Source organism: Hippopotamus amphibius, chromosome 7 (assembly GCF_030028045.1).
Source record: "Hippopotamus amphibius kiboko isolate mHipAmp2 chromosome 7, mHipAmp2.hap2, whole genome shotgun sequence".
In the NCBI taxonomy this organism is placed as follows: domain Eukaryota; kingdom Metazoa; phylum Chordata; class Mammalia; order Artiodactyla; family Hippopotamidae; genus Hippopotamus; species Hippopotamus amphibius.
Window position 1 is genome coordinate 72021975 of NC_080192.1, and position 22232 is coordinate 72044206.

General features: G+C 42.6%; 1 pseudogene; it reads right to left on the minus strand.

The window, feature by feature from the left end:
* Positions 1–2132: 2132 nt before the first annotated feature.
* On the minus strand, positions 2133–7590 carry LOC130857464 (interleukin-36 gamma-like; annotated as a pseudogene).
* Positions 7591–22232: the final 14642 nt, after the last annotated feature.

A 22232-nucleotide genomic window follows, 5' to 3' on the forward strand; every position in this document is an offset into this window, starting at 1 on the left:
GTCTAAGAAGTAAAAATTGATGTTTCATTGACATGAAGAATGATCCATTACAACCATCGCTCTCAGGGTTTGGGGGCAGCATCCTTAGTCCCCATGCCCAGCCGTTCATGAGTCAAGGGACAGTGTCTTCAGGAAACAGCCTTTGCCCTTTCAGCAATGCTGGTGCCAGATGTGAGCCCCAAAGCAGCTCGACAGGAAAACATCCCACTCAACTGTGTTCTCTGTACTTGTGATTTTGGTGGCAAGGTTCTTAATTCCCCCACTGGAATCCAAAAGGCCCTCTCCCACTGCATCAAGGCCCTCTGTGGGCATTTACTTGCTAAAAAGCCAAAGGAACTCACTCCTTCAATGAACATTGGCCTGGAGCTCACGGGACTCAAATGTAAGAGTATTTGATACAGCAAACATGTGACAATCAGGAGTGCACCAGGGAATCCTCAGAAAATGAGGTTGCTACTCACAGGGGCCTTCCGTGATTTCATACCCTGTGCCATGTTGTGTATGGCAGCTGTCCCCATCCTTTTTGGCACCAGGGACCGGTTTCATGGAAGACAATTTTTCCATGGCTGGGGTGGGAGTCGGGGGGGTGATGGTTCAGGCAGTACTGTTAGGGATGAGGAGCGACAGATGAAGCTTCCCTTGCTTGCCCGCCGCTCTCCTCCCGCCGTGTGCCTGGCTCCTAACAGGCCACAGACTGGTACAGGTCCACGGCCCAGGGGCTGGGGGCCCCTGGTTTGTGATATTGCTCAAATGTGACGGGTAAATGAGGGCTGCATAGAAGTCTGCTCTCTGGGTTCCACAAGCTATGAGATAATTATGTTTTCATACTTGTTTGCTGTTGGCTTGTTTGTTTGCTTGTTTGTTTGTTTTTTGGCCATCCCACATGGCATGAGGGATCTTACTTCCACGACCAGGGGTCGAACCCGGGCCCACAGCAGTGAAATTGCTGAGTCTTAACCAGTGAACCACCAGGGAAGTCTTTGTGTTTTCATTTGGATTACATGCTAAATGAGTTATCAGAATCTCTTCTGGATGACTAGAATGACCGCCTTACCCCTGAGCCCAACCACATGGCACCAGGATGCATATTAGACCTGTGCGTGAGTTCCTATACGTGCCAAGTGACTATCCAGGGTGTCATAGTGCCTGCATGAACAAAGATTTCACAGTAGAGAAAGGAGATGGGAAACCTGAATCATTACACAGCCTGGTACGATGCAGATGCCATAGCACTCAGAACCACAATCATGTTACAAGTAATGTGTCATCAGATCCCAATAGTCACAGCAATCGATAATGTAACAATGTAAATTGGCAGATGAGGCAACCTGTCACCATGTATTAGCAGTGAGTGTAGTACTACATATCCAATCACTAATTCCTCTATGTTATATTCCAGAACTAATTAGCTTAGTGCTCACTTAAATGTTGACTTTTGTAAACTGCATGCTAAAAATATATTTCACTGAAGAAGAAAACTTTTATGAATCAAGAAACACTGCAATGAATCAATGCTTACTGACTGCTAACTAATGTGCCTAGTAGAGTATGTGGTCTCATTGTCCAAAAGCTTTTTTAAAACATTTAAGTTATCGGTGCTATTTCGTTGACTGTATTTAAGCAAACATAATTTTCTGCCTTTGTAGTATCAGAGTCAAAATAAGAAATCTATGGGATACAGAACTAGATCTGACCTACAACGTTCCACAATTATACCCACAGTCAGTTATTTCATCTCATCAGAATATATCATGTGAAGCACGGCTGGAGGGAAACTTAGGCTCTCTGTTCCGAAAAAAGGCACATTTACTACAGATGTTTAAAGGCAGGGAGAATGTCTAAAAGGAAAAGAAAGAAAGCAAGGCTATGAGACTACACAGAAAGTAGTCAAATCGGGGTGCCCTTTTACATGCACTCTCCCTCCCACCACTCTATCACCATTGATAAGGGCCCTCCTCCCCTCAGCTAAACTCCAGGGACAGGCTCACCCACTGTGGTGTCCTCACTGAATTTCTCCTGCTAATTTCAGTTTGCTACTTGTTTCCTACTTCATTTTATATCTGTTTCAGCTTTCTTAGTGTATAAATACATGCAGTTTATATTTGGTTTTTTTGTTTGTTTATTTATCTATTTGTTTTTGGCTGTGGTGGATCTTTGTAACGGTACAAGGGCTTCTCGTTGCAGTGTCTTCTCTTGTTGTGGAGAACGGGCTCTAGGCACACAGGTTTCAGTAGTTGTGGATCACAGGTTCTAGGGTGCAGGCTCAGTAGTTGTGGCACAAGGGCTTAAGGTGCTCTGTGGCATGTTGGATCTTCCCGGACCAGGAATTGAACTCATGTCCCTGGCATTGTCAGGTGGATTTGCTCTTATAGTAACAGATTAGAATTAGACAAAGTTATTTAATTAAGAATTGTTTTACTTTACAAGTTCCTAACCTTTAAAGGGATTTATTACACTCCTTGCAGTATACTAGCAATGTATAGAGATTATGGGAAATAGAATCCCATTAGTAAAGGAAACAAAGCAAAACAAAAACAAAGATCAGCTCTGTGCTAGTCCCAGGATCTTGGGTAAGATTCATGGGCCCTGAGGCTTCTTCATAACCAAACCTGGGAGAGGCTCCAACTGTTCCTTGGGTCCCAATGTCATTGCACAGATGGCTGGAGGTATGGACAATTTCAGCTGAAAGGAGAGCCCACATTCTGCTTTTGAGTCCACATTCTATGCCTTGGTTGCCACAAAGTTATTGCTTCTTCTCCAATTCGTAAAATAAGATGAGAACAGCATCGATGTACAATGACATTCAGATAATACAGATGAAAGCACGCTGAGAACTCGAAATTATAAAATGAAGCTGCCACCTCTAGGCTGAGTTAAATCCTTGAAATCTATATGGAAGGCAGTATTGTACGTTGTCCCCAGCTCCGAAGTGAGAACGAGGGGCTGGCCTCTCTCGGAGGAGGTGATGAAGTAGCCGGGAAAGGCCACAGACTCAAAGCTGGAGGTACTGCCTGTCTGGCTGTGGTAGAAAAGGAAGGGCTTCACCGGCTCAGCTTCATTGTACAGATCCATTATGTTCTGGTCCTGAAACAGGACAGAAAATGCCAGAAGGAGCAGCACAGCCTGCTTGAGTAGGTTCAGGTTACTTATACAAAAGCAATAAATGTTCCAAGTTGGAGCAACCAACCCTCTGCATCTATTAGAGCAGCCTAGAAAAACACATTCCAAAGGAACAGCAGAGAGCGCACACATGAAATCTCACCTTTCTGGCCCCCATCCTCAAGTCCAGAGATGGCATGGAGTGACACAGGCACAGGTTCAAGAACGAGTAGCCACCCTTGAATGACAAATTGGAACTCCTCACCCTAGAGGCTGCGGAGGACCCATCACCCCTCCCTCAGGAAAAGTAAGGAGATGAAATTTGCATCAGGAAGGCAAAGTCCTCCCTCACCAAAGCTGCATCCCTGAGAGCCCCGCTCCGGCAAGAACAAATGCTCTGACAAAGGACCACCAGGGTGGAGAGTACAAGGGTTTCCAATTAATTGTCAAACACATGAGAGAGGGCAAAGCCATGAAAAAGGTACAACAGGGTCTAAAAAAATCAAAGGACTGGCACTCAAGTGAAACAAAGTGTATAGAACACTCAGAAAAGGTTTTCTATATTGTACATAGAAGTATATTTGTAGATGTGTATATTCATATACTCACAAATCATTATATTACATAAGATAAGTATTTCTAAGTAAATTACATTATGTCCACGATCTCCAAGGAGACACAGGAATGGTCCATAATTCAGCCACATTCCATCCTGAGTAGCAGGCCTTCTCCCAAAAGATTCCTTTATTCAGTCAATAGCGTCCAGATAGTCTATCCAATTCTTTGGGCAGCCAAAAACCTAGGTGTCATCCTTGATACTGCTTTCTTTGATTCTTCAACATCCAACCCAGCAGCAAGGCCTATGAACCCTATTTCCAAAATCTTTCCTGAATTGAGCCACTTCTCACTCCCTCCCCCACACCTGCTCCATCCCTACCACCCATTCTCCACAAAGCAATTGAGTGAACTGTGAACTGAAATAATTGAATAAATAAGATCATGTTACCTTCCAGCTTAAATGTCTTGAGTGATTTTCTTGGAATTATGACAAAATTCAAAGTCTTTAACAAAGACTGCAGGGTCGACATCATGCAGCTCTTGCCTACAGAGCTGAAAATGTACTGTGCAGTCCTCATCTTCTTAATCACACTCCACATTCACTCTGTCAGCAAAGCCCATTGACTCACTTCAAAATATTTCCAGAATCTGACTTTTTTCTTCCTACTTGCATGCTATCTCCATATCCGTCAGACCACACTGGTTCACCTCAAAGCCTCTGATGGGACTTTCCCCCTTGTCCTTCACACTTGGCTCTCAAGTAACAGCCAAAATAATCCCTGGTGGTCCAGTGGTTAAGAATCCATCTTGCAATGAAATGCAGGGGATGTCGGTTGGATTCCTGGTTGGGGAACTAAGATCCCACGTGCCACGGGGCATCTAAGACCAATCACCACAACTACTGAGCCTGCACACAACAACTACAGAGCCCACATGCAGCAGCTACTAAACCCGGGCACTGTGGAAGCCACCAGCCACAACTAGAGAGAAGCTGGTGCATTGCAAATGGAGAGCCTGCACACTGCAATGGACAATCCCACCTGCTGCAAATAAACCCCGACACAGCCAATAACTAACCAACTAAGTAACTAACTAAGTAACTACATACATACATGCATACATAAATATCTTTTAAAAGATCTGTCCATTCATGTCACTCTTCTATTCAAAACATTCTAACAATTTGAATTGACTGAATTATTGGTTGAAGGGTTAAAGTCCTTCTGAAGGTGGCCAAGGTCTTTCACCATCTGCCTTTCTCTGAACTCCGCCTCCTCCCCAGCTCACTCCTGGTCCTTGAACTTGCCCTCACTGGACACTCTGCTGGCTCCCTCCTTTGCCTCCTCTCCTGTCTGCTAAAATCTCACCTCTGCAATAATGCCTGTTTTACCCCGCTGCCAGACTCCAGCTGTTCCTGGCACTGCCAGCCTCTTTACCCAACTCTAATCGTTCTTTCCCAGGGAACACAACACCCTTTCACATGTCACAGATTCATCCATGATGATACTTCCTGTGGACCATTTCTCTTCTCCCTCTAGAATGCAAGGCCCAGGAGGGCAGGGCTCTTTCACATCCTATGCATTGAGTCACTGCAAGTGCCCTCAACAGTGCTGGAGGCCAGTAAGAACACACACATTTGCTGACATGGAGTATATTGGGTTGAATTAAGTTGAATTGCAGCAAACTGAAGTTTCAGAAACAAGTTTTTACCAACAGGCAGTTATAAAGAAGAAAAACACAAAACCAACTAGAGAGCTTGAGAATTAACATAGTAAAGATTGAATTTTCAGAAACTACAGGTGAAGGATAATTCAGCAGACAGGGTGAGAATTAAAAGGTAATCATGACCTGGAATACTGAACTAACAACTTCTCCCAGAACGCAACATGGAACAAAAAAAGGACAGAAAGTACGAAGAATTAGGTGAGATATCGAAGTGATATCTCAAAGTTCCAGTAACTGATGTGTGAGAATTTCAAAAGGAGAGAGGAGGCAGAACTGAAGAAACAATGGCTGAGAATGTCTCAATACACAAGACAGATGAGTCCTGAACAAGTGAGGGGCAAAATAAGTCAAGTTGAAGTCTATTGCATGCACATTACTCTAAAGGAGTGAGCGATAAGTGTGCTTAAGAACAGAAGGATATTTCTTTTTTAATTATAATATTAGACTTCCTAACAAATCAACTTCTTAGAAAAGAAACTGGGATTTTTCTGCATCATTTTTCATGTCACTCACCTTCAGCTGCAATTTGTGCTGTCCTCCGATGACCTCACAATACAGACACATTTCTGGATTCTGGATTCCCAAATAAACGGGATTCCCCTTGCCTTTCTTAAAAGAGTCTTGATGCTTGCATGCGATAACAGTGACAGTGACTGTTAGATAGTAGGGGATATGGTGTCAGTGCCCTTTTGAAGTCAGAAAAGACCAGGATCTTCCAGGCAAGGCTGGAAGAGACCTTAAGAGTATGATCCCTACCACCCCAGACCCACAAAATGGCCAGCCCCATATCCATTCACTCATTCATTCATTTACTAACATGAAGCAGCAATCACTGCGCTAGGAAATGCAGCAAACACAAAGAGTTAAACAGGAGGCAGACCTCACCCTAGAGATTTCACACCTCTGCTTGAACACCTGGAGGTGAGACGCTCCGACCCCAGGCAGCCCCTCTGATCCTTGGAGAGCTCTGTTCATTGGCAAGTGTTGCCTACTGTGAATCCGCCTTCCTGTGCTATCCAACCAACTAGTCCTCTTAGGACACCAGAAGAACAAGCTACTCCTCTTCCCTAGGACAGGCCTTCAGGTCACTGAAAGCAGCTCTCCTGCTCCTCAGAATGCCGCTCCACTCTCTCTGCTCTCTTTGCCCTGGTCCCAGACACCCCTTCCCAAGCAGGTGTGGAATTCTTCCCCCTCCAACTGGGCCCTGTTATAAAGCCACAATTTTAACCAAAGTCAGGGTACCAGCATCCCAGCTGCTCTGATGCCAAGGGGCTGCCTCCAAGGATCAACCACACGATGACCTCTCACCTACCTGGAACCACATTGTTGCTCCGTGGAACTGCCACCAGGACCTGACCCTGAAGGGTCCACACCTGCTGTCTCAAGTCAGAGACTTCTGCAACCCGAGGTTTATCCATTGCTATTTAAATAGAAAAGAAATGTGATGAAATATGATTAAGGTTGCTTTGCCAGATGCTAGGAGAGAGATCATCTACTCTAGCCCTTCCGGAAGCATGGCTCAGGGTTTACACATCAAAACCAGCAGCTCTCACATGACCCAGCCGCTGAGGCTTTATTTCCAGTAAAACTGTGGGCTCTGGTGAGGAGGACAAGGGCTGTAAGTGGTCTAAGAGGGTAAACCCTCATCCCCATAAGTACACATGTGTCAAGGTCCATCTACTGTCTTTGACAGCCACATTGTGCTTGGTCCCAGACCAGATCTGGAGTTGGAGCAGTGAATAAGAAATGGTCCTCATCCTCTCGGTCCAGTGGGAGATGGACAGCATTGGATGGTAAGATCCATATGCAAGAAGGAGCAGAGAAGTCTGGGGTGTCCAAAAGAGACAGGCATAAGCATCCCCGGTCTCCTGACCCCATCCACACATCACCTAATGGATGGATTCTTCCATGGTCTTTTGGAATGCCTGCCATAGCGAGGTTGTCTCAGCACCTGTGGGGACAGTGATAGGAGATGTGAGCCTCAGGAGACATTTCAAGACCCTCCAGGGACACTGGTTCTTAAGATCCTGATTCTGGGCAGGGAGCTGGGAAGCCTGGCCTGATACAAAGCCCTTGTCAGAAGATCTAGGCCACCGCCTGGGACAAAACCTCAAGGCAACCTCAGGGAAGGGCTATCAAGCAGAATTTTCCTCCACCCAGAGATCCAGCCAGGAACAGTATCCCCTTAGAGGTTCCAAGGCCAGGCATGACTTCTGACCTTCAATACCCCACAGCTCCCTGATGTCTGTGTCTCCTCTTCCCAGCAGCCTTCCCCACCAAATTCATGTGCCTGGGAAGAGGGGAGGGACCCAGGCCAAGGCAGCTCTGCCAGGATCCTAGCAGACCCCCAGTAAGAAGCAGCTACCCACACAGCACAAGACATGGACCTAGCCTGGCATGGCTCCACCCCTCACTGAGCCCTAAAGCACAGAAAAGATGGATGTATAAGAATCAAGGGACCTTTCAGCTATCCACTGGCAAGAACCTTTATCAAAAGTGCAGGGGACTGAATCGCAGCTCCAGTGGCTCCTTAGAGCAGTGACAGGCTTTGACAGAGAGGCCAAGATTTATCTGGAGAGCACAGGGAGGTGCCAGCTTCCTCAGTGGGGCGTGAGCATCTTATGACATGAAAGAGGAAAGCCAGATCCTCCTGCCTGAAGATCCCGTGAGGCTCAGATGAAGAATTCACAGCATTGGCATTAAGATGACCTGTCTGGGCTCCCCAAGAAGTAAGCATCAAGCCAAACCCCAGCAATGGGGTTAATGATAGACCTGGGTTAACCAGAAGGGGTGGCTGAGGGACATCCCCAGACCCCAGTTCTCCTGCTGTGTCCACTTGGGAGCTAGGATTGGACATGCAGTCTCTAAGTGAAGGGAACCCATGAACCCATCACTTGGGGCCAGGAAGCTTGACCACTGCAGTCCCACAAAGAGAGTCCTGTGATGGCAAAATGAGCAGTAGGCTCAGGCATGAGCCATCTGGCATTCCTGGCCACCCAACCATTCAACCTCAGGTCACCCCTGAATGGAGGGTTAGGCTAAAAGCCCACCCCCCCCCCACTCTTTCAGACTCTCAGAGATTCACCTCCATCCTCTTGGGAGCCACAGGCATTGAACTGACTGTATTTCTATGTTTCACACACACACGCACGCGCACACACACACACACACCATCTGCTGAGGTCACACGTTAAAAGTTTCTGAGACAAGTTAACTTGACTGAAGTGAATTTCAGAAAGCATACCAGAAGCATTTACAGCTTCATATTCACCTGGGGAAAAAAAGGTGCAAAAAATAAGGTAGAACCTACTAGGCAAGCATCTCCATGAGCTCCTGTTCCCAATGCTCAATAGAGTCTCCTTGCTCAACGTCTCAAACATTTCACCCCCATTCCCTTTTTGGCCTCAGAGGGACAAGGTCCTTTCCTTTTGAGGCCTCAATACCATCTTATTTGGTTTCCAGAGTGGGGTAATGAATTTAGACACTTCTGTTCAAAGCCAAGCTCAGCCAGTGTCACCTCTTGAGTTCCCCCCACCCAGCTAAAGAGTCTCTCCGTTATGCATCAGTCAACATATCCCCTTTCTTGGGATGCTGACCACAAAACAGCAATTGAAAATGTCCCATCTCTGGCCCCAAAAATTCCTTAGGTCTCTGTTTCAATCAGGATCCAGTCTGGAAAGCAGAACCCACACAAGCATCTGCAAACAAAAGGAACTGAACACAAGAAACTGGGAACACATGTCATAAGGCTGAAGAGTAAAAAGGAGTTGCTGAGGTATCCCAGATAGCACCCAATGTGGGAAGCAATCAAGAGGAAACAAAAGAATTTAGGAGCTCAAAGGAGGAAACTTGTAGGACTGATGCTTAGACCTAGGAGGTGTTCCTCTGCCAAACTGATGCTCAGACCTCGGAAAAGAGAGTGTAGTCTGCTGGGTGCATGAACCACAAAAGTGAAGATGATAGGTCAGCCCCGGAGATGCTCAGAGGCCCAAGGGACACAATACAGAGAGCTGCATTTTCATTGATTCAAAAGCCATTGGGAGCAGGTTGGTGCCATCATTCACAAGAGAGTAGCTGTCACTTAAAGAAGATTAGGCGGAGGAATTTCCTGGCAGTCCAATGGTTAGGACTTCATGGTCTCACTGCCAAGGGCCCGTGTTCAATCCCTTGTCAGGGAAAAAGATTCCACAAGCCACACAGCCAGAAAAAAGGAAAGAAAGAAAGAAAGAAAGAAAGAAAGAAAGAAAGAAAGAAAGAAAGAAAGAAAGAAAGAAAGAAAGAAAGAGAGAGAGAGAGAGAAAGAAAGAAAGAAAGAAAAAGAAAGAAAGGAAGGAAGGAAGGAAGGAAGGGAAAGAAAGAAAGATAAAGGAAGGAAGGAAGGAAGGAAGGAAAGAAGGAAGGAAGGAAGGGAAGAAGGGAAGGAGGGAAGGAAGAAAGGCAAGATAGAGGCATATTCACAGAGACATCATATCTTGTAACTATTATGCACAGAGTTTTAAAAAACTGTTATACGCATATCTAAGAAAAAAATGACACAAATAAGAATATTTTTCTAGTACAGCAAATTTATGAAAAGTGGAAAATTTAGAAGTCAAACAGTATCTCTTGTACTGTAAAACACAATAAGCAAAATACAATAAGCCAATATGTGTATTTGGCAACAGACAGCACACAACAGAAGAATTAGAGAATGATGTCATTAAGGTGGTGGTTTAGGAATTTCTCGGGCTTGTCTCTTCCCAGAAACATCAATTTGAACAACGCTCCATGCATGAAAATACCTTCACAAAAGCTAAGGATTCCAGGTAAGGGATTACAGCACTTGGGTGGAGCACAGAAATAGGAAAAGATGCATTGAAGAAGGTAGGAAAGACAGTTTTGCATTACTCCCATCACCCCTCCCCTTTGGAGAGAGACATCCAACCTATGGGAGGAGGTGAAGTAAGGACCAGATTTCACAGTGGACTCCACCACCAGTCCACCCCGGCACCAGACCACCTCCTGTGGCCCCAGGCTCTTGGCTGACCCCAGCATCAGGCCAGTTCTCATGGCCCCAAGTTCCTGGTGGATGTGCACAAAACCAGGCTACAAGCCCACCCCAGCACCAGGCAGGCTCCCATGAACCCAGGTTCCAGGCAGGCTCCTCACCCTCCCTAGCACCAGGCTGACTCCATGGACCCAGGCTCCCAGCCTACCCCAGCACCAGGATGGCTTGTGCAAACCTAAACTCCAGATGAGTTTTCATGGAACTAAGCTCTTGGCTTGTACCAGTGCAAGTCTGGTACCATTGGCCCCAGGGTCCAGGCAGGCTCCTATGGTCCCAGATTCCTGACTCACCTCAGCACCAGGCAGCCCCCAAGGCCTCAGGCTTTAGGCAGGCTACCCTGGACTAGGTTCTAGGTAGGCTCATATGGAGGCAGGTTCCCAGCCCAGCCCAGCATTTCACTGGCCCCACAGCCCCAGCTTTCAGACTGACTCCCATAGCCTCCAGCCCAACCTCCAGGCTGGCCCCATGGATTCAAACTCCAGGTTGACTCTATGATCCCTGGAACTATAGGCTATAAAATGATTCCTTCAACCTTCAGTTTTCAGGCTCACCCAAATGCCAGGGTGACCCAGGTAGCTCCAGCTTCCAGGCCAACTCCTGTGAACACAGCTTCCAGGTCTGCCCCAGCACCAGGCCAGATCCTGTGGACCCAGATGCCAGGCCCACCCCAGTGGTGCCCAGCAAATAACTGGCCTGCACAGATCCAGGATCAGGCCCACCCACAGAGATTCATGTTCCAGGCTTACCACCACAGACTCAAGCACCTGGCCAGCCCCTGTGAACTCAAGCACAAGGATAGCCCCTGTGAATCCAAGCACTAGGTATGGACACCTGCTGGCCTAGGCACCAGAGCTACCTATCTAAGGACTCCAGCAGCAAGCCCACCCTTGGACACCACCAGATGCTTCACTCAGAATCTCTGGGCAGGCGGACCTGGGAAGGGCTTTCCCTAACAAAACCAGACTGCAAAAAGTGGAAGAGGCACCTACTTCGTTTTTCTTTTTTTAAATTAATTAATTAATTAATTGGCTGCGTTGGGACTTCATTGCTGCACGCAGGCTCTTTCTAGTTGCAGCGAGCGGGGGCTACTCTTCATTATGGTGCCTGAGCTTCTCAGTTGGGTGTTTTCTCTTGTTGTGGAGCACAGGCTCTAGGCACAGAGGCTGCAGTAGTTGTGGCATGTGGGCTCAATAGTTGTGGGTCATGGGCTCTGGAACAAAGGCTCTACAGACTTAGTTGCACTGCAACATGTGGGATCTTCCTGGACCAGGCATCGAACCCGTGTCCCCTGCACTGGCAGGCGAGATTCTTAACCACTGCACCACCAGGGAAGTCTGCCAATTCCTTCTTTAAGTGCACAGACAACAATGAAGGCCACAAGGATCACAAATAATCATGAAAATATGCCACCACAAAGGAAACTAATAAAGCTCCAATGACTGGTCCGAAAGAAGAGGAGATCAATGGACTGACAAATAATTCTGAATAATCCTCAGAAGAAATTCAGTGAACTACAAGAACACACAGAATACAAAACAAAATTAGAAAAATAATGCATTTAAAAAAAAATGAGTCCAACAAAAAAACAGAAACCATTAAATATCCATAAAAGCAAACAGAAAACCTAGAGTTGAAGGACTCTTGGCAGAAAGAGGCAGAGACTTGGTGTCACCAAAAACCACCCTTAGACATGGCAATCCACACGTGGGAGAGATCTCAAAAGAATATGGAGATTTATCCTGAAGAGTGAGGGTTTGTGATCCACATCAGATACCACAAATCCTAGGGACCTATGCTAGAGAGATGAGCTCACAAAGCTATTGGCTTTGAAAACCAACAGGGTTTATATCGAGAAGAAACACAGAGGTGTAGGAAATGGAGAAACTACTTTTTTTTTTTTTTACTTTTTTACTTTTTAATTTTTTTTTTTTTTACTTTTTTAATTTTTATTTATTTATTTTTTATTTTTTGGCTGTGTTGGGTCTTTGTTGCTCTGCATGGGCTTTCTCTAGTTGTGGCGAGTGGGGTCTACTTGTCATTGTGGTGTGTGGGCTTCTCATTGCAGTGGCTTCTCTTGTTACAGAACATGGGCTCTAGGCATGCAGGCTGCTATAGTTGCAGCACATGGGCTCAGTAGTTATATGGCATGGGATTAGTTGCTCCATGGCATGTGGGCTCTTCCTGGATAAGGGATCAAACCTTTGTCCCCTGCATTGGCAGGCAGATTTTTAACCACTGCATCACTAGGGAAGTCCCAGAGAACCTGCTCTTAAAGGGCTCGTGCACTGACTCACCTGCCCTGTGACCTCACACAGCAGTGGCAGTGTGTGTGAAGGAAATCCACTTGCTTGTCTTGGGGTGACTCCCACACAGGCAGGAACCTGCTGAGACTCTCTCTGGGGATGGAGGCACTGGTGAGCATCATCGTTATGTTCTCTTCCTACCTTGCTAGTGTCAGCACTGGTGGGTGCCATTTTGGCCCTCTCCCTCTCACCTGCTAGAGCCATTAGGCACACCACACCATACCATGCCCCAGCTGTGACCCTGCTACATCTAGCAATTTCCCACAGCACACACAGGGATGTGCCTAGCTTGATTGCCTAGCTCTGGTGGCCAGGGAAGTAGTGCATTTGGGTCCCATGGGCCATCTCTGCATGAGGCCACTCCTTAAAGACTAGGAGAGGTGGCTGTTTCACATAGAAACAAACACAGAGAGACAATCAAAATGAGGAGACAGAGGAATATGTTCCAAATGGAAAAAGAATATAAAACATCAGAAAAAACCCTAATGAAACAGAGAGAAGTAATCTACCTGATAAAAAGTTGAAAGTAATGGTCATAAAGATGCTTATGAAATTTGAGAGAAGAATAGATGAATACAGTGAGAACTCTAACAAAGAGACAGAAAATATAAGAATGTATGAAACAGAAATCACAGGGCTGAAGAATACAATAGCTTAACAGAAAAAATACACTAGAGGGGTTAAACAGCACACCAGATGAAATAGAAGAATGGATCACTGAATTCAAAGAGAAGGTACTGGAAATCACCCAAACAGAGCAGCAAAAAGCAAACAGAATTTTTTAAAGTGAATATAGCTTAAGAGACCTATGGGACAACAGCAAGCAGAATCACATCCACATTGTAGTGGTCCCAGAAGAAAAAAGAGAAAAAGGCACAGAAACTTTATTTGAAGAAATAGTGACTGAAAACCTCTAACCTGAGGAAGGAAACAGACATCCAGGACAAGGCAGCTCTTTGCTCCAAATAAGATGAACTCAAGGAGATTTACACCAGCACATGTAATAATGAAAATGTCAAAATTAAAGAGATAATCTTAAAAACAGCAAGAGAAAAAACAATTTGTTACATACAAAGGAACTCAGCTGACTATCAGCTGACTTTTCATCAGAAACTGTGTGGGGCCTAAGGGAGTGACATGATACATTCAAATTACTAAAAGAAAGAGTACTCTACCTGGCAATGTTATCATTCAGAATCGAAGGAAAGATTAAGACATTTCCAGGTAAGCAAAAGATAAGTTTGTCACCACTATAATGTCCCAAAAAGAAACATTAAAATACTTCTTTAAGCAGAAAAGAAAAAGTACTAACTTGTAACAAGAAAATATATGAAGATCAAAATCTCACTGGTAAAGGCAAATATATAGGAAAGGTAGAGGATTAACCATTATCTGTTATTATAAACTATTATAAAGCTACTATGAAGGTTAAAAGGAAAAGGAAAGTAGTACATTAACTATGACTATAACAATTGGTTGAAGGATACTCAAAATAAAATATATAAACTATAAGATCAAATATACAAAATATGACATGAAAAACATGGCATGGAGTAGGGGATACAAATGTAGAGTTTTGAGAATGTGTTCAAACGTAAGCTGCTATCACTTCAAAATATATTAAGTTCATAGCAAATTCAGTTTGAACACATTATAATTCATATATACATATATATTATATACCTGTATATACATTTATATATAAAATATATGTACATACATATATATACATATACACTATATATATACATATACACTATACACACACACACACACACACACATATATAATATTACATGTGAACTTCATGGAAACCACAAAGCAAAAATGTACAATAGATATGCAAAAAGTATATGAAAGGCATCTAAACATTACACTAAAGAAAAACCCAAACAATGGAAGAGAACACTAGAGGAAGAAAAGGGCAGAGAGGAAGTACAAAAACCATTGGAAAACAATTAACAATATGGAAATAAATAAGTACCTATCAATAATTACTTTAAATGCAAATAGACTACACTCGTCAATCAAAAGACAGAGTAGCTGAATGGAGAAAAAAGCAAGATCCCTTACATATCTTGTATGTAAAAGAGTCACTTCAGATATAAGGACACACACAGACTAAAAGTGAAGGAATAGAAAAAGATATTCTATGCAAATGGAAACAAAAGAAAGCTGGGGTAGCTATCCTTATATCTGACAAAATAGACCTCAAAATAAACACTGTGATACAGGACAAAGAAGGGCATTACATAACAATAAAGTGATCAATCCAATGATAGGATATAACATTTGTAAATATTTATACAACTGACAGGGAAATGCATAAATATATAAAGCAAATACTACCAAACCTAAAGGGAGAAATTAGCAACAATACAATAACAGTAGGAGTCTTGAAGAACCCACTTATATTAATGAATAGATCTTCTAGACAAAGTCAGTGAGGAAACGTCAGCCTTAAACAACACATTAAGTCACATAGAATTAATAGATATACATAAATTCCATCCAAAATCAACAGAATACACATTCTTCTCAAACGCACATGGCGCAATCTACAGAACATATTATGTTAGCCACAAAACAAGTCTCAGAACATTTAAGGAGGTAGAAATCATATAAACATCTTTTCCTATCACAATGGAATGAAACTAGAAATCAATTACAAGAAGAAAACTGGAAAAGAGCGTGTGTCTATCATTTAACTCTATGGTAAAGGTTAAAGAGCAAAATTATTAAAAACAACTCTAATTACAATAATTTCTTAATGGATACACAATATAAAAAGATGTAAATTGAGACATCAAAAACATAAAATATTGGAACAGGAATAAAAGGGTAGAGTTTTGTATATTATCAAAGTTGTTAGCTTCAGCTTAAAATGGGCTATTGTATGTACAAGATGCTTAAGTAAGCCTCACGGTAACCACAAAACAAAAACCTACAATCAATGCACAAATGATAAAAGGAAAGAGTTAAATCATACCAGTATGGAAAATCATCAATTGATAAAAGAAAGGAATAAGAAATTATGAAAGAGCAAGAATATAATTAATAAGATAGCATTAGTACAGTCTTACCTATCAATAATTACTTTAAGTTTAAATGGATTAAATAATCCAATTAAAAATCATAATGTGCCTGAATGGACAAAAAAGTGAGACCCAACTAAATACTGTTGACAAGACACTCACAATAGTTATAAGAACAAACATGCGCTCATGGTAAAGGAATGAAAAAAGAGATTCCATGCAAATGGAAATCAAAAAACAGCAAGGCTGGCTATAGTTATATCAAACAAAATAGATTTTAAATGAGAAACTGTAACAAGAGACAAGGAAGGTTATTATATAATAATAGAGGGGTTAATTCATCAAGAGCATAGAATAATCAGATACACACACACACACACACCCAACATCAGAGTACCAAACATATTCAGCAAATACTAACCATTCAGAGAGAAAAATAGACCATAATTCAATAATAGTAGGGCATTTCAATACCCCATTTTCACAATGGATAGATGATCCAGAGAGAAAATCGACATGGAAACAGTGGACTTCAATGACAATTTAGACCAAGTCAACTTAACAGACATATTCAGAACATTCCATCCAATAGAAGCAGAATACACATTCTTCCCAAGCACACACAGATATTCTCCAAGATAGATCATATGTTAGGTCACAAAACAATCATGAACAAATGTAGGAATATGAAAATCATACCAAGTATCTTTCCTGACCACAGTGGTCAGGAAATCAATAACAGGAGTAAAAGTGGAAAATAACAAATATGTGGATATTAAACAACATGCATCTGAATAAATAATGGGTCAAAGAAAAAAATCAAAAGGGAATCAAACAAAAATGGAAACACAATATAAAAAAACTTCTGGGATGCAGCTAAAGCAGTGCTAAGAGGAAAGTTTATACTGATAAACACATTAAGAAAAGAGAAAGATTTCAAATAAAAAACTTAGCTTTGTATCTCAAGGAACTGAAAAAAGAAGAGCAAGCTAAGCCCAATATTCACAGAAGAAAGAAAATTACAAAGATCAGAGCAGAAATAAATGAAATAGAGACCAGAAAAACAACCAAAGAGCAATGAAACTTGTCTTTTGGAAAGGTAAACATAATTGATAAATTTTTAGCAAGACTGATTAAGAAAAAAGAAAGAGGACTCAAATCAAATTAAAAATGAAAGAGAAGACATTACAACTTACATCACATAAATACAAAGGATCACAAGAGACCACTATAAACAAGTATACACCAACAAATTTAACAACTAGAAAAAACTAGAAACATACAACTTGCCAACTTACCAAATGGTTTCACTGGTGAATTCTACCAAACATTTAAAGAGTTAACTATACAAACTCTTCCAAAAATATTGATTGAAGAGGTGGAAACAATCCAAAACTCATTTTACTATGCTAGCATTATTGTGACACCCAGATAAGGACAATACAAGAAAAGAAAACTATAGGGCCCAATACAATGCATTACCAAGGATGACTGCACAACTTACTAGTGACAGAGACCAAAGCTGAGCCCCTGATGTGGCAATATTCTTCAAGGAAACCAACTAATCTCAGGGTGGAAAGTTACTACATCACATCTCTTCCATCGTGGAAGGGCAGCTGCTTGTCCTCACAGGGACTGATATATATGCCTTTCCTGCCTTCAGAGCCTCAGCCATCACCACTATTATGGGATGCCTGATCTATGAGCATGGAATCCCACAGAGAGCATTGAAGCAAAGAATTCAATTTATATTCAAGGAGGGTCTAAAATAGGACCATGACCATTGAATCCACTCTATAGGTTGCTGGTAAATTTTTAACTATTGACCTCCTAGAAAGTCAACAAGCAAAACGCAAGCCATGACTTGTAGTATTTGTCCATTTCTATGGTGTAAATATTCCCACCCTGGGCAATTTCAACCTACCAACTGGCTTTCAAAATCTGAAAATGCAACATTGGGCCTTTGCAAGCCAGGATGAACCAACTCCACTCCTTCCCTGTATCCATTGGTCCATCAGGAAGTAGTCAACTTCATGGAGCATTGGATGGCCTCCTGAAGGTACAACTAATGTACCTCTAAGTGGCAATACTCTGGGAGGATGGGAAGCCATCCTTCAGGATGCAGAATATGCACAAGGAGGTAGTGTCTTTTACACACGAAGGCAGGGAGTAATATACTTGCAATACTTGAGGAAATCAGGTGATCTGCTTGGGTACCTCTTGGTATTCCTTTGCCTACTTGTAAGTGTGAATAAATAAATACAGCAACCTCAGCTTGAGAAGAACACGATTACCAAATAGTCAGACTCCTCAGGAATGAGGGTTTTGGTTACAACACCAGGAAAGCCACTGAGACCTCCCAAGGCAGCAGTCCCAACCTTTTTGACACTAGGGACCATTTTCATGGAAGACAATCTTTCCAAGGACTGAGGGTGGGGAGGATTGTTTCAGGATGACTCAAGCCCATTACATTTACTGTGCACTTTGTTTCTGTTATTATTACATCAGCTCCACTGATGTAATATCATCAGGCATTAGATCCTGAAGGTTGGAGACCCCTGTCCCATGTTAATAGCTGAAGATAAGGGGAATCTAGAATAGGTAGTAGAGAAGGGGGGCAGTGAAAACCAGTCACAGTCCTGTGACCACATGTGGAAATAATCATTTATGATAGTTTTAAGTATAAATACTCAGTTTTACAATCCCAAAACATAGATCAGGGAAGAATGAAAACATTTTGTCCCTCTCCATAGACTTGGGCATTAATGTAGACAACCTCAGGGAGACGTCCTGCAGGCAGAGCAATGGTATATCCTCTCAGTGAGGAAAAAAAAAGGGCCACTTCCCATCCTATACCTCCAGCACACTGGAATATTTAACAATCACAATTTGTTTAAAACAGAAAGAGCCCTATTAACAAAGGAAAAGTATTTTAAATTCAAATGATAAGGGTTAGACAACTGACAACATACTTGAAAACATTTAAAAATTTGTTTTATTGAAGTATAATTGATGTACATGTGTTAATGTCTACTGCACATCAAAGTGGTTCAGTTATACATATATATATATATATATGTATATACTAGGGTGACTCAAAAAGTATCCCCACTCCAATTATTAAAACTTCTGTTGGCCACGCTGCCTTAGTGCAGATAATTTTTGACTCACCCTTGTGTGTGTGTGTGTGTGTGTGTGTGTGTGTGTGTGTCTGTGTGTGTGTGTGTGTACATTATTTTTCATATTCTTTTTCACTGTATTTTATCACAGGATATTGAATAGAGTTCCCTGTGCTATACAGCAGGACCTTGTTTTTTATCCATTCTATATATAATAGCTTTCATTGAATAATCCTAAACTTCCATTCCATCCCTCCCCCACTTCCCATCCTCCTTGGCAACCACAAGACTGTTCTCTATGTCTGTGAGTCTGTTTCTGGAAAATATCATTTTTAAAAGACCATGAACACAGCCTGAGTTTTCCACATAGAAAAATAAAATTTGTCACCAGTCCTCTTAGCTCTGATCTTTCTACTTCCCAAAACAAAATTTTCTCCAAAATGGAGCCAGTGTTTTCCCAGGCCTCACCAGCTCCTAGGAAGGGGTCACACCAACGATGGTGACCCCTCTATGAGCTGGCTTACACAAAGGTATGGGTAGGGCGCGGTTCACCACTGCAATGCTGAGAGCTGGCCTTTCCTGTCCTCCCTGCCCACTCCCACTCCACCCCCAACCCCTGCAAATGACACGTGGCTCTTCCCCTGAGCCTGGGAGGGAGATTTGGTTACAAGTCCATAGGACAGAGTGGAATTTCCGAGTGCTAAGGGAAAGGCCCATACAGGGAACCCTGCCTCCTGATATCTCATGTACTCAGTTAAATATTATTTTACCTCTCTAGGACACAGCCCAGCCAATATGGAACCATGTGTTGGGATTTGTATTAAGAAATATATATATATTTGGTCTTTGTCCCCATTTCTAGCTCAGAGCTCCAAAAACCCTTGGAATGTCCTAGTGTTGAGAGCAATAAAGATGCCTTTTGTTAGGTTAAGGAGGTGAGTTTTACTGCTTTCCACGAAAATCAACTATTTGATTAGAGGGTTTGAAACTTTCAGAGCCACCTGCCCTTGACCTCCAGGGAGGGGAGAGAGGCTGGAGGGGGAATCAATTTCCAATGGCCAATGATCTAATCAATGATACCCATGTAATGACACCTGCATAAAAACCCCAAGAGGGACTTCCCTGGTGGCACAGTGGCTAAGAATCCACCTGCCAATTCAGGGGACACGGGTTCGATCCCAGGTCCAGGAAGATCCTAGATCCCACATGTTTTAGAGCGACTAAGCCCCTGTGCCACAACTACTGAGCCTGTGCTCTAAAGCCTGCCTGCTGTAACTACTGACCCCACAACTACTGAAGCTCATGGGCCTAGAGCCCAACTCTGCAACAAGAGAAGGCACAGCACTGAGAAGCCCCAACACCGCTACAAAGTTTAGCCCCCACTAGCCACAACTAGAGAAAGCCCGCATGCAACAAGGAAGACCCAACACAGCCACAACAAAACAAATACAAAACAAATAAACCAAAAAAAAATGGGGTTTGGAGAAGTTCTGGGTTAGTGAACATGTGGAGATATTGAGAGAATGGCACCCTCAGAGGGTATGGGAGCTCGATGTTCTGTCTCCATAACTTGCCATATGCATCTCTTTCATCTTAGGCATTGCTGTAAGCCCAGTGAGTTGGAATTTTGAGGGGAATGGGTTTAACTTACCAAATCTAAATTTTGCCCAAACACAAGAGATTTTTTGTTTTTCTTTCTTTTTTTTAAGCTCTTTATTGGAATATAATCACTTTACACTGTTGTGCTAGTTTTTGCTGTACAACAAAGTGAATCAGCTGTATTTATACATATAACCCCACGTCCTCTCCATCCTGTGACTCCCTCCCACACTCCTTATCCCAGCACTCTAAGTCATCACCTGTCATCCAGTTGATCTCCCTGTGTTATGCAGGAGCTTCCCCCAGCTATTTTACATTTGGTAGTGTATATATGTCAATGCTACTCTCTCACTTCATCCCAGCTTCCCCTTTGCCTCCCAACCCATGTCCTCAAGTCAGTTCTCTGCATCTGCATCTTCATTCTTGCTCTAACACTGGGTTCATCAGTACCATTTGTGGATTCCATATATATGAGTTAGCATACGGTATTTGTTTTTCTCTTTCTGGCTTACTTTGCTCTGTATGACAGGCTCCAGGTCTATCCACCTCACTCCAAATAACTCAATTTCATTCCTTTTTTATGGCTGAGTAATATTCCATGATATATGTGTGCCACATCTTCTTTATCCTTTCATCTGTTGCTGGGCATTTAGGTTGCTTCCATGTTCTGGCTATTGTAAATAGTGCTGCAACGAACATTGTTGTACATATTTCTTTTTAGATTATGGTTTTCTCTGGGTATATGCCCAGTAGTGGGATTGCTGGGTCATATGGTAGTTCTATTTTTAGTTTTTAAGGAACCTCCCTACTGTTTTTCATAGTGGCTGTACCAATTTACATTCCCACCAACAGTGCAGGAGGGTTCCCTTTCCTCCACACCCTCTCCAGCATTTACTCTTTCTAGATTTTTGATGATGGCCATTCTGACCAGTGTGGCTTTGCCTTGCTTTTCTCTAATGATTAGTGATGTTTTGCATCTTTTCATGTGTTTCTTAGCCATCTGCATGTCTTCTTTGGAGAAATATCTATTTAGGTCTTCTGCCCATTTGTGGATTGGGTCATTAGCTTTTTTGGTATTAAGCTGCATGAGCTGCTTGTATATTTTGGAGATTAATCCTTTCTCAGTTGCTTCATTGGCAAATATTTTCTCCCATTCTAAGGGCTGTCTTCTTGTCTTGTTTATGGTTTCTTTTGCTGTGCAAAAGCTTTTAAGTTTCATTAGGTCCCATTTGTTTATTTTTGATTTTATTTCCATTATTCTAGGAGGTGGGTACAAAAGGATCTTGGTTTGATATATGTCATAGAGTGTTCTGCCTGTGTTTTCCTCTAAGAGTTTTATAGTGTTTGGCCTTACATTTAGGTCTTTAATCCATTTTGAGTTTATTTTTGTGTATGGTGTTAGGAAGTGTTCTAATCTCATTCTTTTACATGTAGCTGACCAATTTTCCCCACACCACTTATTGAACAGGCTGTCTTTTTTTCCTTTGTATATTCTTGCCTCCTTTGTTAAAGATAAGGTACCCATATGTGCATGGATTAATCTCTGGGATCTCTATTCTGTTCCATTGATCTACATGTCTGTTTTTGTGCCAGTACCATACTGTCTTGATCACTGTAGCCTTGTAGATAGTTTGAAGTCAGGAAGCCTGATTCCACCAGCTTCATCTTTCCTTCTCAAGATTGCTTTGGCTATTCAGGGTCTTTTGCATTTCCATACAAATGATAAAATTTCTTGTTCTAATTCTGT